Source organism: Geotrypetes seraphini, chromosome 7 (genome assembly GCF_902459505.1).
Source record: "Geotrypetes seraphini chromosome 7, aGeoSer1.1, whole genome shotgun sequence".
NCBI lineage: Eukaryota > Metazoa > Chordata > Amphibia > Gymnophiona > Dermophiidae > Geotrypetes > Geotrypetes seraphini.
Window position 1 is genome coordinate 45741184 of NC_047090.1, and position 16438 is coordinate 45757621.

The following is a 16438-nucleotide window of genomic DNA, read 5'->3' on the forward strand; positions in this document are numbered from 1 at the left end:
TTTAATGACATCAGTGGGAGCCTTCCCCACTTGTTGCCTTGCATTCTCTGCTCTCCTCAATCCCTAGAGAGGGGGCACATTAAACTCTTCCGTAGTATGCTGTCAAGTCATGTTTATAATAAAAACTGCATCACTGGACAACTGCTTCAAATATGTATTTTATGATTATGGTTCACAGAAATATTTTGAGTCTGCTTGTTTTTCATTAGCACCCTTGTGAAATGCTCAATGGGCAAACAAGGCTTTCCCATCAATTCCAGATGAGCAGCTTCATCTTTCTTCCCACTGGAGGAGACAGACAGAAGAAGATTCTTATAATGAAGACCTAGTCAATGTAAATGGAATTCTTTTACAATCTCCGTTACTAATGTGTAAGAAAAATTACTTTTGTTGCTGGGTTAAAAGGTGTGCTCTGTCTCTGGTACCTAGTCTTTTTTATTAGTAACCTCCTGAAACATCAAATATTATGCTACTATGGCTAAAACTTTTCAAGCAACAATTTTGTACCGTATTTACCAAAATCGTAGTTAGATATGACTAGAAATAGTCTCAGTTTCGATGGCTAACAACTGAATAATTCTAATAGTCAAATAGAAGAAAATGAATTGTTTAATCAAAAATGATTTTTATTGGTGAATAACAAAGGCAAAACATGTACAAAACGAAACAATGATTCAATCGAGGAGAGCCATAGACTTCACACCAGGCTTCAGAAAACAAATATGCAAAATCAACAGATAACCTTTTTAGAGTTTATTATCCAAAGCAAAATGAATTGACACTGGAGGAATCATTTGATTATTAAAAAAAGAAAAAGAGCTGAAGATAACAGGGGAGTGTAAGGAACCCAGAAGTCAAATGAATCATCAGGTCTGGCACTAGAAACTGAAAACCATCAGTGGCTCTGGGTCTTAGAGCTGTTTTGGAGGCTTCAGGGGGCAGAGTTGTGGAAGAGAAAGCAATGGGTAATCCTTGAGAGGTTTGTAAAGAACAGATGAATGACAGGAATTGTCATCTCAGCACCAACAAGTTTTGTTTTGATTCTAGTCTTATTACTTGTAGAATGGCTTGAGAGGGTTCTAGAAATTGAAAGACGCAAAATGCTGATTTTTGAGGAAATAATGAAGGCAGCTATTACTGCTACTACTTATTTCTGTAGCACTACTAGACATATGCCACACTGTACACACCCACATAGAAGACAAAATCCCTGCTCAACAAATGAAACAGTGAACAGCAGAGGTTAGCTCTGTGTTAATAGTTTACATTAAGGGTTCTCGCATGTAAGCAACTATACTGTGCCACGTAATCAGAATCTTAGTGTAGATATATGCAAGTACATCTGATTATCTACATTTGTTTGTGGTCTTTGAAGACCAGGGATGGTAACCACAGATCTATATTTGAAATATTTTGTAAATGATTTTGGGTTGAGGGAGTTTTCCTTTTTAAAATGTTCTTTACAAATCCTCACCAAAACAGAGAACGGGAAAAATTTTTACATTCTACAGTTTTTTATTGACGTTTGGATTCCTAGATGTAAAAGGGCCAGAGTCACCTTGATTAGCACAGCAATATTCTAGTCGCAATTGAATCAAACTTTGTTTGAGTATCTCAAAATTGTTTGAAACACCATATTAAGGCTAATTCCTATGGCATAAATCATTGTCTCCCTACCAAAAATGAGTTTTGAAATTTAGAACCAGGAATTATGTAGGTGGCTTCAATCGTGGGCCTTTACCCTTCTAAGAGACTTGCCAAACTGATTATTTTGTGGTTCAAGTATTAAGCTCAATAAACACCACCAAAATAAAGAGCCTTACTGATCAATGCAACAGGACTGCCTTGAACATGAGCAATCTAGTTATAAGTCAAGACATCCCTTTCTCAAGAAAATAAAATGGCCAGGTTTGTAAAGACTATCCACTATTATCCAAGGAGGCAGGAAAATTTTGTGTTTCAATACTTTTTGAGTGATTGCATGATTTAGAAAATGTTTCGAACTTTAGAACATACTTGATGCACTGTATGGAATTATTCCATCCACATGGCATCTAATATCTCTTATGTACCTTTTCCATTTGTGTAATTATGAGATATCGTGTCACATCTAGAACATATAATGACTTCTTAACTTAGAACTGCAATACATGTCGTTATATTAATTTACATTTCTCTTTCCATATTTGGATGTGCTCTGTGTGTATTTTTTCTAGAAGAATATTTGTACATTTTGGTTTGATTGAGACGTTGTAGGAATTTTACAGTTAACCAGTTGGAACTTCCTGTGTACAATGGAATAACTAACTACTTGGATCCACACCATATTCTACTACATAAGAACATAAGAAGTTGCCTCCACTGGGTCAGACCGAGGTCCATCTCGCCCAGCGGTCCGCTCCCGCGGCGGCCCATCAGGTCTGCGACCTGTGAAGTGGTTTCTGTCCTCTTCTATAACCTACCTCAAGTTATATCTGTACCCTTCAATCCCCCTATCCTCCAGGAACCTATCTAAACCCTCCTTGAACCCCTGTACAGAGTTCTGGCCTATCACATCCTCCGGAAGCGCATTCCATGTGTCCACCACCCTCTGAGTAAAAAAGAACTTCCTAGCATTTGTTCTAAACCTGTCCCCTTTCAATTTCTCCGAGTGACCCCTAGTTCTTGTGGCTCCCCACAGTTTGAAGAATCTATCCTTATTCACTTTCTCTATGCCCTTAAGGATTTTGAAGGTTTCTATCATGTCCCCTCTAAGTCTCCTCTTCTCTAGGGAGAACAGCCCCAGCATTTTTAACCTGTCGGCGTATGTAAAATTTTCCATACCTTTTATCAGTTTAGTCGCCCTCCTCTGCACTCCCTCGAGTATCGCCATGTCCTTCTTGAGATATGGCGACCAGTATTGAACACAGTACTCCAGGTGCGGGCGCACCATTGCGCGATACAGCGGCATGATGACTTCCTTCGTCCTGGTTGTGATACCCTTTTTGATGATGCCCAGCATTCTGTTTGCTTTCTTTGAGGCTGTCGCACACTGCGCCGATGGTTTCAGTGATGTGTCGACCATCACCCCCAGGTCCCTTTCAAGGGTACTCACCCCTAGCAGTGTTCCCCCCATTTTGTAGCTGAACATCGGGTTCTTTTTCCCTACATGCATGACCTTGCATTTCTCTACGTTAAAACTCATTTGCCACTTTTTTGCCCAGTCTTCCAGTCTCGTTAGGTCTCTTTGCAGGTCTTCACAGTCTTCCGTGTTTCTAACCCTGCTGCAGAGTTTGGTATCATCGGCAAATTTGATAACCTCACATTTTGTCCCTGCCTCCAGATCGTTGATAAATATATTGAACAGTAGAGGTCCCAGCACCGACCCCTGTGGAACTCCGCTCGTGACCCATTGCCAGTCTGAGTATTGGCCTTTCACTCCAACCCTCTGTTTCCTGCCTGCCAACCAGTGTTTGATCCATCGGTAGATATCCCCTTGCACCCCATGGTTCCACAGCTTTTTAAGTAGCCGCTCGTGAGGTACCTTGTCGAAGGCTTTTTGGAAGTCAAGGTAAATGATGTCTATGGATTCCCCCTTATCCATCTGGTTGTTTATTCCCTCAAAGAAGTGCAGCAAGTTCGTGAGGCATGACCTTCCCTTGCAGAAGCCATGCTGACTCGTCTTCAGTTGTCCATTGTTTTCTATGTGTTCGCAGATTTTGTCCTTTACCATTGCTTCCATCATCTTCCCTGGAACTGAGGTCAAGCTTACAGGCCTATAGTTTCCCGGGTTACCCCTTGATCCCTTCTTAAAGATGGGCGTGACATTTGCTATTTTCCAGTCCTCTGGGATCTCCCCTGTCTTTAGGGAGAGGTTGCATATTTGGCGAAATGTCTCTGCTATTTCGTTTCTCAGTTCTTTTAGTACCCTTGGGTGGATGCCGTCCGGGCCTGGTGATTTGTCGCTCTTCAGTCTGTCTATCTGTCTGAGGACATCCTCTTTGCTTACCTCTAGTTGTACCAGCCTTTCATCGTGTTCTCCGTTTATAATTACCTCGGGTTCCGGAATATTGGATGTGTCCTCTCTGGTGAAGACTGACGAGAAGAATTCGTTTAACCTGTCAGCTATCTCTTTTTCCTCTATTATCGCTCCTTTCCTGTCTCCGTCGTCCAGTGGTCCCACTTCTTCTCTGGCTGGCTGTTTCCCTTTCACATACCTGAAGAAGGGTTTGAAGTTTCTTGCTTCTCCTGCCAATTTTTCCTCATATTCTCTCTTTGCTTTCCTGACCTCTTGATGACATTGTTTCTGGTGTCTTTTGTGCTCTACCTGGTTTTCCTTTGTTGGTTCCTTTTTGCATTTTTTGAAGGATGATTTCTTGTCGCTTATCGCCTTTTTAACTGCAGTTGTTATCCATGCTGGGTTTCTAGATCGGTTTTTTTTTGCACCCTTTCCTAAACCTTGGGACACACAGGTCTTGTGCCCCGAGCACTGTGCCTTTAAGCAGTGTCCAGGCTTCCTTTACGGTCTTCACCTTCCCTGAGTTGTTATTGAGCTTTTTTCGTACCATTTTCCTCATGACCTTGTAGTTTCCTTTTCTGAAGTTGAGTGCAGTCGTTGTGGTTCTTTTCACCTTTGATGTTCCCATGTTTAATTTGTACTGGATCATGTTGTGATCGCTGTTTCCTAACGGTGCTAGTACCACCACTTCCTTTGCGGGTCCCTCTAGCCCGTTGAGGATTAGGTCTAGGGTGGCCTCCCCTCGCGTTGGTTCCGTGACCAGCTGCTCCATGAAACAGTCCCTTATCGCCTCTAGGAATGTAGTTTCTTTCGTGCAATTTGAGTGCCCAATGTCCCAGTCTATTCCTGGATAGTTGAAATCCCCCATAACCACCACTCTTCCACTTTTGCTCATCTGTCTCAGTTCGGCCTCCAGGTCCAGGTCGATTGCGTCTGGCTGTCCTGGTGGTCGATAGTACAGTCCCAATTTGATGTCAGCTCCTTCCCCTCCTGTCAGCTTAACCCATAACGACTCCAGACTGTCTGCCCTTATTGTTGTTTCTGTTCTGGATGAAGGAATAGAGTCCTTTATATACAGTGCTATTCCTCCCCCCTTCTTGTGTGCCCTGTCCCTCCTGTAGAGTTTGTACCCTGGTAGGGCCACATCCCATTTGTTATCCTCCGACCACCATGTCTCTGTGATTCCAATTATGTCTAGGTCCTTATTTCCGGCTATAACTTCTAGCTCCCCCATTTTAGTCCTTAGACTCCTAGCATTTGTATATAGGCATTTTAAGTCCCAGTTTGTTACCTTTTCTTTTGGATCTACTCCTGATTTGTTGCTCCTGTTTATCTCCTGTGCTGCCTCTTGTGGTCTGTCTATCCTGTCCTCTGCCTGCTTCTTTGTTCTTTGATAGCTCTCTGGTTCCGGCTGCTTCCTCTTTGTCTTACTCTTTAGCTTTAATTTCCCCTCGGGTCCCTGTGCTGCATCTTTGGGTTTATGTCCATAAAGCGTCCATTTTGTCTCTAGCCCACTATTTCCAGTTCCTGTCTCAGTATCCTTGCTCGATACTGTGGTCCGATGTGTCGAGGTCCGATCGACTGTCGGCTTTCCCCTTGTTATCAGTTTAAAGTCATGTCTATGCAGGTCTGGATGTTACGTGCCAGCATCCTCGTCCCAGCCTTGCTCAAATGCAGTCCATCTTTCCTGTAGAGTTTGTTTTTCCCCAGGAAGGTTGACCAGTTCCGTACAAAGAGGAAACCCTCCTCGTCACACCATCGCCTTAGCCATCCATTTGTTGCCTGCAGCTCGGTCTGCCTCCTCGCATCTGCCCTTGGTACTGGTAGGATCTCCGAGAAGGCTATCTTCCCCGTCCTCAGCTTCAGTTTCCTCCCCAGGATCTTAAAATGCTCGGTCAGTGTAGTCATGTTGAAATTCCTTCTGCTGACGTCATTTGTTCCGACGTGGATTATCACTGCTGTGTCCTCTGTCTCAGCTCCCTCCATGATTCTCTCGATTCTGTCGGAGATGTCCTTTGTCCTCGCCCCTGGGAGACATGTCACTAGGCGGTCCGATCTGCCTCCTGCTATGTGACTGTCCACCTCTCTCAGGATTGAGTCTCCCACCACGATAGCAGATTTTCCTCCCCTCAGCTTCCTCCTGGGTCTCAGGTCTGTGTCGATGATTGGGTCCTCCGATCCTTCATTCTCCTGGTTGGTTCCTCTGCAAGGTTCCTCGCCCTCGGCTCCTGGTGGGTCCTGGTGGCTCCTGGCGGGTCCTGCCCTCCATCCGATTGTTCCCTTCTGGGGAGCGGGTGATCCTGTGTCTCTACCATCCTGCAGGCCTCCTCGATGAATCTTTCAAGCTCTCTGACCTGTTCGTTGATGTGGATTTCTATGGTGGTGTCCTCAGTTGGTTCAAATTCCCTTGGGTCCTCTATGGAGCGGAGTCCCTCTAGTTCCTGTACTTTGATCTGCAGTCTCCCGACCTCCTTCCTAAGGCTAGCCAGTTCCTTACATCGACCGCATATGTAGGCCTGCCTCCCGGAAGGTAGGTAGTCATACATGTGACAGTCAATGCAGTATACTGGAAAGCTTCGCTGGCCTTCTGCTGCATCCATGTTTCCTTCCCGACTCGTGTCTAGGTAGAGAAGTAGAGAGAGAGAAATAGTGAATATAGAAGAAAATTTTTTTTTTTTTTTTTTTTTTTTTTTTTAATTTTATTTTAAGAAGATTGAAGATTTTTAAGAAGATTGGATTTGCTGCTGAGCAGCCTGGACTCCTGGTTCCTTCTCTCGTGGGCACCGAAGCGACCTCTGACGCGGAGGGGGTGGGCGGAGCTATCTCTCGCCGCTACCCCGATCAGCCTTCCTCCCTTCCTGGCTTCCCCTGCGTCTCTCCTCTCAGTCCTCTCTGTCCTGGCTTCCTCCCTGCGTCTCTCCTCTCAGTCCTCTCTGTCCTGGCTTCCTCCCTGCTGTCTCCCGATCCTGTCCTGTAAGAAGATAAGAACAAGAAGTCAAAACGCTGCCGCGGTCTGCCTCGTGCTCAGGCTTGCAATACCCTATAGTGAAGACTTAGGAAGTAGAGATATCCCTTCCTTGGCTGTATTGCAAATAAACCCTTCATGTGCACCATTTCTGCAACAGTAAAACAAAATTCCTTTCTGAATTCCTGAGAAATAGAAGTTTTTATGTGTCGTACATCTTCATTGGTCACTTTAGGGTCAGCAAGGTTGCAGGCGTGTTGTTACCTGTTGGAAGAGTGCCTTGAACTCCTTAATGTAAGTTCTGGGGCGCTTCTTCCTTAGTGATGTGTAAGTTTTAGCCTTTTAGCACCAGGGGGAAGATTCTCTAATGTTCATAGTAAAATCTGACGGACCGCTATCATGGCCGCTATTGTAATGATTTCAAAAAGACAAGTCATTCTTTTAAAAAAATGCGCATGCAAATGAGGTTTGCAGAGTGTCACTAAATTTGCATGTGCCGATTGCTGGTGATAGCGATTGGCGCATAAACAGAATACACCCACTGTCATCATGTGACCAGCCGAGCAGTATACCCGTCACATAACCACACTTCCAGGCACCATTGTTCACTGTAAAAACATAAATACAGGGTTACAAACATGCATTCTACATTCATTCCCTTAAAACCTGAGTCCTCCCTGCACTCCAGGACTCCAAAATCCTTCCTAACCTTCCATGGGCCTTCCCAGTCTTCGGTAGTGTCCAGTGCCATTACCGGTCCCTGTGCTAGTTGCCACTGTCCCAGCCAGTCCCCTCTGTCAGACCGCTCCTCAGTCCTTTGGCTAATGCTCCCCAGGGCCTTGGATTGTCTTAGCTTCTCCATTGCTCAGTCATCTTACAGATGCACTGAGGCCTCTCCCAGCCTCTCGGTTGTCTTCTCGCTGATGCATGCACCAAGGACTGTTGCTCAGTCGTCTTATCCTGCACACATGCACTGAGGGCTCTCCCAGTCCCTCAGCCGTCTTCTCACAAATGCATGCACTGAGGACTTGCCTGGATTCTTCTTCACTGGTCCCACCTCCTGTCGTCAAGCCTAAGCCCCTCAACTCCAGTCTCTACTGGTCCCCAGCTACTTCTTAGCTCTTTCCCTGCCTGTGTTTAGGTCCCACGGACCCTCCCCCCTGTCAGGACTGATCGGCCAAACAGGGTCAGAACTCTCTCCCAGATCTCTCTGCCGGTGTGTAGTTTCCCGCAGATACTCCCACCACCGGGCTTCCACTTCTCTGCTGCACCAGTCCCCTCTGTTAGGACTGGTCAGTCTGGCCACTCTACTCTGCTGCACTGGGCCCCTATCAGTGCCTATCAGCAGTAGCCTCCGGGGCTTACCAGAAGTTAGGCCGAAGCCAGCATTCCTCCTCCTCCCGAGAGCTGCTAAGCTCCCGGAAGAGTTTCTTATCTTTCTGAGCTCTCTGTGCTGGGAGCGCACCACAATGCGCTCAGGGTGAGTAGGCAGCTCCCAGAAGCACTAGCAGCTCTTATGCAAATCAGCTCTCCTCTAAGGCTCATTGAGCTATACTGCTTGGGCTCCCTCCACTGGCCAGTGACAGGTACTCCATCCTGTCACACTCACAAACTTAAAAAAAATAAAAAGACCCCAAATCGAAGATCAGCAGGAGGGACCACTCCTTCCCCTCACCACCGTCATCAAGCAACCCCCTGACACCCTCTCCCCAGCAGCAGGAGATATGCCTGCTCACTCCTTCCTGCCACCGCCGTCAATCAATCCACCCAACACATACACCCTGACACCTGGCAGCGGGAGGGATACCCACTTCCTTCCACTGCCACCATCAAGCAACCTGCCTGATATACACACAACCCCAGTAGCAAGAAGGATACCCACTCCCTCCTGCTGCCATCAAGCAATCCACCCAACACACACACCCTCTGGCAGCAAGAGGGATGCCCATTCCCTCCCACCACCACTGTCGAGCAACACTACCGGCAGGGGGAAGGATGCCTACTCCCTCTCGCTACCACTGTAAAGCAACCCTCTGACACACATATGCAAAACCCCACCCCCAGGAACAGGATTGATCCGCCATTGTGCCCCCCCCCCAACCCTCCGCTATTCCTACCTTATTCACGAAGGTTGGCTAGAGGGATGCCTACTCGCTCCGGCCAGCAGGCTTGCCTTTTCAAAATGACGGTATGCTGGGGAGGGTTCTAAGGCTCTGATTGACTCAGGCCTATAGGGAGGTGTAAATGGAAAACTTATCTGTACAGTAAATTTGTGAATGAATTCTGATTATTGTATTTTTAGTTTACTTTACCAATTATGTCAAGTTTTATTTTTTGTACCTGTTAACTGCTTCAAACTTTTTGGGTGTACTGTGATTTATAAATGAAATCATATTTATTTCGTTTTCTATCCTGTCCTCCCCAAAGAGCTCAGAATGGGTTACAGGCTAACATACATAATATACATTTAACAGGTTACAGTTTGCCATGGTTATAGTACAAGTTTTTTTCAGTATAAGTTTTTATCCTAACTCGACACATATTAGGGATCTGATACCAGAATACATAATATATAGATTACAGGTAGCAATTTGCCTTGGTTATATACCGATGATCTTGAATCAATATACATTTCTGTGTAATCTATTGGTCATGGGCAGGGGAGTTAGGTGAAGAAGTATGTTTTTTGTTTTTTTTTTATTGCTTTTCCTAAAGTTGAGAAGTCCTTCAAGAGATCTAATCTAATTGAGCATTGTGTTGACATTGTAATGTAGCATGTCATGCCATACTTTATGGTTCGACGCCGAACTACTCCATTTAAAAAGACAATGCAGACACCTCGAAAGAATATGGAAAAAACAGAAACAAGACCAAACAAAAGTAGCATGGAGAAACCAAATCAAACAATATAACATCAAACTAAAGGAAAAAAGGAAAGCATACTACTCCAAACTAATAGGCACTGAAAACCCAGACTCAAAAATACTCTTCAATATTGTAAGAAAACTCACGGACACCAAACCTTTCCTAGCTACTCAAGGAAACCAATCTCCTTCAGCCCACCAATTAGCAGACTACTTCAAGCACAAAATCACCAATATCAGATCCACATTCAACAATTCATTAACCCTCCTCGATGAGATTATAACAACACCAACAATAGATGAAGCCTTAGTAGCTGACAGAACGTGGACTAACTTCCCCAAAGTACAATGGAACGACATGACTCGACTATACAACAAATATAGTAAAACTTCTTGTGACCTAAACAGCTGCCCATCGTACCTGCTAACAACCGCATCCATCAAGTTCAAAGCTAACCTCATGAACTGGCTACAATCCACGCTCACAGATGGTCACTTCCCACCAGAACTAGGCGAGATTATTATCACCCCCATACCGAAAGATCCCAAAGCTCCAAACAATAATCCAGCCAACCACAGACCCATCGCTTCAATCCCATTATATATCAAACTACAAGAAGGTCTTGTAGCACAATACCTCACCAACTACCTAGAAGACCACAACATACTACACCCATCACAATCAGGATTCAGAAAAAACCACAGCACAGAGACACTACTTGTATCTCTAATGGATATAGCCCGCCAACACATCAGCAAAGGGAACAGGATACTACTTATCCAACTAGATCTCTCAGCAGCTTTCGACCTAGTGGATCACAACATACTACTCCAGATACTAGACGCCATAGGGATCTCAGGTTTGGTACTCAACTGGTTCCAAGGCTTCCTTAAAACTAGAACTTATAAAGTAAAGACAAAAGACCACATATCTGACCCTTGGTCAAACCCCTGTGGAGTACCGCAAGGATCTCCATTATCACCCATACTTTTCAACCTCTACGTATCCTCACTGGGCACCACTCTAGACTCCCTAAATATAGTCTCATTCAGCTACGCAGACGACATAACAATCCTACTCCCCTTCAATACCCAAGACCCCAATTCATCAGGACGACTGAAAAAAACTCTGGAAACGGTAGAAACATGGATGACCAACCACAAACTGAAACTGAACACGGATAAAACCAAATTCCTGCTGCTAGAAAAAGACAAAGAACCTACCTTAACTGATCTGATGACAAATGCAATCACATACCCAATACAGCCAGCACTCAAAATCCTGGGAGTAACGATAGACAGGAGATGCACAATGCAGACTCATACTAACAAAACCATCCAAAAAGCCTTCTACACCATGCGCAACCTGCGAAAAATAAGAAAATTCTTTGACAAAATACAATACAGGATCTTAGTCCAATCACTTGTACTAGGACTTGTAGACTACTGCAACAGCCTTTATCTACCCTGCCCCGCTTACATGACCAAACAATTACAGACAGTACAGAACACAGCACTCAGACTTATCTACTCGCTAGGAAAATACGATCACATCACTAATGCCTATCTCGACTCACACTGGCTACCGATACAAGCAAGAACGCAATTCAAACTATACTGTCTATTATTCAAAGCACTAAACGGAACAGCACCTCTCTACCTAAACAGCCGCCTAATCCGAAACCTCTCAACTAGAGTAAGGAGAACCCAGACCCCATTCACCTACCCCTCACTCAAAGGCACAAAACGCAAAAAGCTATATGACAACCTACTTGCTACACAGGCCGTGAAAATTGACCCCATCATATCCAAGCTGCTGACCACAACTACGGACTACAAAGCGTTTCGAAAAGATATAAAAACTATACTATTCAAAAAACACATCCCAATATTATAACCTACCCTCATCTTCTCACCCTTCATAACCTCCTGCAACTCACAACCAACTGCAATTTCGTCCCCATAGGCAACATCTAATCTAGTTGCAACGGGCGATAAGCCAATTCATATCCAGAAACACTGTTTCCCCAAATACCGAAAAATCAGATATAACAACCTAGGAACAGATGATTTTTTGGTAACATAAGGTTATGCTTTGTAATATTATGTAAGGTAACATAAGGTTATGCTTTGTAATATAACATAAGGTTATGCTTTGTAATATTATGTAATGTAAGTTATGCAATGTACTGGAATAATAAGGTAAAATAACACAAAGTAACCCTACGTAAAGTCTTGTAAAGTTATGTAAGATAAATTATGTAAGATAAATTATGTAAACTTAATGCAAGTAATGCAAGCACGGTAAGGATAATGTAAAGTAACGCAAAGTAACTCCACGTAAAGTTATGTAAAGTTATGTACGAAAAGTTATGTAAAGTTAGGTATGCAAAGTTTGTAAAGTTATACAAATAATTGTATTGTCATCGCCTGGAAATGACCAGCCATCTTCTAATGTAATCCGCTTAGAACCGCAAGGCACAAGCGGAATAGAAATCACTAATGTAATGTAATGTAATGTAATTTGAATACTGTAATTTTCACTCCATAAGACGCACCTGACCATAAGACGCACCCTAGATTTAGAGGAGGAAAACAAGAAAAAAACCCCATTCTGAACCAAATTCTCCCTGCCAGGCTCTGCACCCTATCCCCCCCCCCTGCCAGACTCTGTACCCTGTCCACCCTCTGGTGGTCTAGTGGTAGGCAGGGACGGGGCACAGAGCAGGCAGGCCTAGTGGCAGGCAGGCAGGTCGGCCTAGTGATGGGCAGGCAGGCCTAGTGACAGGCAGGGCCCCCCACCCCGAGGCAAGCAGGCAGGGCACCCCACCCCCCGAGGCAGGCAGAGGCCCCCCCCCCCCCCGCTACCTCCCCATACCTTATTTTAGTTCCTCCGGCGGTCCTACCCTTCCCTCCGGCTGACTCCCAAACTAGCTCCAGCAGCGTCAGAGCGGGTAAAAGACCTGCACATGCGGAGGCCAATCCCAGTGGTCCCTGCTAAAGACCTTGTTTACCTGTATCCCTCAATGTGTTTTGCAAGAAGGTGTGCATCCAACTTGCCCTTGAATCCTGGATAGGCACAAGAGGTCCTTAAATAGAAAGAGGGTGGAAATGTAACATAGCTGTTGATGTGTTATCTTGGGCAAGATTATTAGGAACTGAGGCCAATGCTGGAAAACCTCTACAGTCTGTCCTGTAAATAGCAAGAGTCTGAAAGAATATTAGCCAAATCCAGCACGGGAGAACCGAGACTGATGCCAGACAGACTTTTGCAGTTTGTGTCCTACAAATGCAGTGTTGTATAGTAACTAAGTAAATGTAACTAGTTATTGTACTTAAGTAAAAGATTTTGTTACTTTTAAAGACAGGATAATGTTACTTTAACTCAGTGGTCTCAAACTCAAACCCTTCTCAGGGCCACATTTTGGATTTGTAGGTACTTGGAGGGCCGCAGAAAAAATAGTTAATGTCTTATTAAAGAAATGACAATAGTTTATAAATCTTTCCTTTTGGTTAAGTCTCAAAAATAATGTTGTAAGTTATAGCTAAAGAGACAAATGATCAAGAAACTGTTTTATTTTGCTTTTGTTTTGATAAACATATTGAGGGCCTCAAAATAGTACCTGGTGGGCCGCATGTGGCCCCCGGGCCACGGGTTTGAGACCACTGCTTTAACTGAAGTAATATTTTTTTGCCAATTTTCACTACTTTTACCTAGTTACATCTGATGCTTGCATTTAAAAGTATGATGTTACTTTTCAGCTGGGAGAGTGGGCATCTCTCCTGCTGCGGGGGTCAGGTAAAGGGAGGGGGCAGCGGAATGGTGATAGGGGGTGTTATTTGCCAGCGGGGCAGAGTGGGCATTTCTCCCACAGCCGGGGGAAGGGGTCTGAGTCGGGTCATGGTGGGTATTTGTGCAGTGGGGGCAGTATGGGCATCTCTCCTGCTGCGGGGAGGGGGAGGAGTGGGGTCACTTCCATTCCAGGGTGGTGTTTGCCGCCGTTGCTGCAGGGAAGGGGTGTTGTGATGCAGTGGAGAGAATGGGCATTTCTACCGCTGCATCACAACATAGGAGTTTGGTTTCTAGCAGTCTGTGACACTGACTGGCACCCCTGGACCAGTCGCTTTTTGTAGTTGCCAAAAGCTTTTAAAAAATGGCTCAGTATTTTTTAAAGAATCCACTGGAGGGTTCATTTCAATGTCGAAGAGCCCATTTGCATGTCAGTGTCGGAGACTGCTAGAATCCTCGCTAAACAGGGAGATATTCACTTTTGATAAACCGTCGCTAAACTGTGTACAGGCTAAACCGCTGGAAAACAGTTTAGCGACATCGTTAACATTTTGAAAATCTGGGCCAGATTCCCTTATTATCCCAGGACAAGCAGGCAGCATATTCTTGACTGATGGGTGACGGCACCGACGGAGCCCCGGTACGGACAATTTTAGAGTGATTGCACTCTAAGAACTTGGAAAGTTCTGGTAGGCCGCACCGCGCACGCGCGAGTGCCCTCCCGCCCGACAGAGGCGCGCGGTCCCCAGTTTCTTAGTTTCCGCGGAGCTAAGAATACGCGTTTCCTCAACGGCCGTTGAAGAAATTTTTTTGCTCTTTCCGCTCGCGTAAACCTAGCTTGAAATAAAGATTTCTTTATTTCTTTTATTTTTTTCTTAAAAAAAAAAAAAATAACTTTAGTTAATTTCTTTTTCAGTTTTCGTTTTGCCCCGGCGGGGCCTGTTGCCACAATCGAAGCCTCGGCCTTCGATTTGGCAGAGGCTGTCTTTACTTTCATGCCCCCTCAGCCCGGGTTTAAAAAGTGCCAGCGGTGCGCTAGGCCAATTTCACTGACAGACCCGCATAACTGGTGTCTGCAGTGTCTTGGTCCCGACCATCAAGCGTCCACTTGCACCCGCTGTGCAACTTTGAAAAAAAGAACACTTAAAAACCGCCAAATCCAGCAGCGGTTGCTCTTCGGTGCCGAGATGTCCGATTCCACCGTACCGGCACCGACATCGGTCCAATCTCAATCGGCACCGACTTCATCGACACCGCGCGATACCGCGCCGGCGTCGCATCCAGCAGGTAAGCCGGCTAAGAAGCCTTCCCCGCTGGAGCGTCCTCCGGTCTCCACTGCAGTGAGTCCAATCCTGCCGACCGCGAGGCGTCCACGGAAGTGCTCCGCTCCGATCGAAGTTAGCCCCTCGACATCGGGTTCTTCGTCGGAGTGTCGAGCGGCACCCAAGGTACCGCAGAAGAAAAAAGCGGTACCGGTGCCTTCGCTGGACGAGCGTATTGCCGCTGTTCTGCAGGTACAGCTGAGAGAGCAACTCCAACAGCTACTTCTTGCCCTTTTACCCCAGAACCTTCCAGTTCCGGTCCGGTCGGAGCCACCGGTACCGATGGTGGAACGCCCTCTTTTATTGGCATCCACTTTATCGGTACTGGTTCTTACCACCTCATCGACTTCGATGCCGGTTTTAGCTCCAGAACCTAAATCTCACCACCAGGCGGTACAAACCTCGGTACCAGCACAACAGGTTACATCGCCTGGTACCGTATCCATGAGGTCGGGCAAGTCTACCCATAAAACCCGACACCTGGAACCCTCCACACCAGAGTCTCGACACCATGGCTCTCAGGTTAGGGATCCTGACTTATGGGGTGATTCTGAAGAGCCCTTTCTGTCCGAAGGTGAATGCTCTTCTGATGAGGAGGAACGGCTAGTTACAAATCCCTCTTCTCATCTGGATTCCACATCTTTTCCATCTTTCTTAAAGGAAATGTGTGAATCCTTGTCTATTCCCTTGGAGGCTGAGTCAAAGAAATCTAAGGCATTTCTTGATGCATTGGACTTTGACCAGCCTCCAAGGGAATTTCTTAAACTTCCTCTCCATGATATATTGAGAGAAACGTTTTATAAAAACCTAGAGACTCCCCTGACTGTCCCAGGAGCCCCTCGTAAACTGGACTCTTTATACAGGGTGATACCTATTCCTGGGTTTGATAAACCCCAACTCCCGCATGAATCTCTTTTAGTGGAATCCACTTTAAAGAAATCAGCGGGAGCTAATGTGTATGCCTCAGTCCCTCCTGGCAGAGAGGGCAAATCAATGGACAAATTTGGCAAGCGGTTATATCAAAACGCCATGCTAGCCAACAGATCAGGAAACTATGCTTTTCATTTCTCATTTTATTTGAAACATTTAATCCAAACAATTTCTACTTTTGAGAAATATCTTCCTGATCGCAAAAAATCTAATTTTAATGCCTGTACTTCCTCTCTTCTCCAGTTGAGGAAGTTTCTAGTAAGATCAATTTATGACACCTTTGAATTGACTTCTAGAGCCACGGCTATGTCAGTGGCTATGCGCAGGTTGGCATGGCTCAGGGTCTCAGAACTAGAGGTAAACCACCAAGACCGTCTAGCGAATGCACCTTGCTTAGGAGATGAGCTGTTTGGTGATTCTATGGATTCCACAACACAAAAACTATCGGCGCATGAGACACGTTGGGATACTCTCCTCAAAAATAAAAAGAAGACTCCCCCTACTAGGCCTTTCCGACAACAATTGGTCTACCAACGCCGCTATGCTGCTCGCCCCTTGCCTCAGGCTACT

The 16438-nt window shown here is 45.3% G+C and overlaps 1 protein-coding gene across 3 annotated transcripts in view; it reads left to right on the plus strand.

Moving 5' to 3' along the window:
* Positions 1–16438, plus strand: part of ADIPOR2 (adiponectin receptor 2) — a 180834-nt gene that overhangs the window by 138288 nt on the left and 26108 nt on the right. The window lies entirely within an intron of this gene.